The 524-nt window shown below is 31.5% G+C and overlaps 1 protein-coding gene across 1 annotated transcript in view; it reads left to right on the forward strand.

Moving 5' to 3' along the window:
* Positions 1-524, forward strand: part of LOC119585430 (ribosome biogenesis protein BMS1 homolog) — a gene marked incomplete in the record, with an annotated part of 34,374 nt that overhangs the window by 3,814 nt on the left and 30,036 nt on the right.

Consider the following 524-nt stretch of genomic DNA (forward strand, 5'->3'; position numbering starts at 1 on the left):
TCAGTATTTTAAGTTTCTTTTTTTCATTGGAAGGGTTTCTGCATTGCCTTCAGAGTCACAGAATTAAAAGATTGTTTACTTTCTGCTAGTGAATATAATAAGGCTTATAAAAATTGTTTGGAATGTTTAATATTTCTATGTAAATCTGGTGTACTCCCATATGTAGGGGGGGGTGAACTAATCATGTACATTTTGAGAATGAACTTGTGAAATTTTTCTTCAAAAATGTGTTGTGTACATTTATACATGAAATATGTTTTCTATCGATATTCCTGGTAATATGCTGTAGCTTATGTAGGGGTCTATATGTGTTCTGAGTATGAAGCACTAATGTTAAAAAATAAAATTATAACTAATGATGATAATATTTTGGTTTGGACTCGCTCTCATGGTTGGTACCGTCCACCATCAACAAATTTGCTTTGATTTGAAATTTGTCATTTCCATTGTAATGAGAACTTCAGTACGAAGCCCATCCCATGGTTGGAATTTTGATCTTCAGAAAAATAAGTGATATATTGATA

The sequence above is a fragment of the Penaeus monodon genome, chromosome 19 (assembly GCF_015228065.2).
Source record: "Penaeus monodon isolate SGIC_2016 chromosome 19, NSTDA_Pmon_1, whole genome shotgun sequence".
Lineage (NCBI taxonomy): Eukaryota > Metazoa > Arthropoda > Malacostraca > Decapoda > Penaeidae > Penaeus > Penaeus monodon.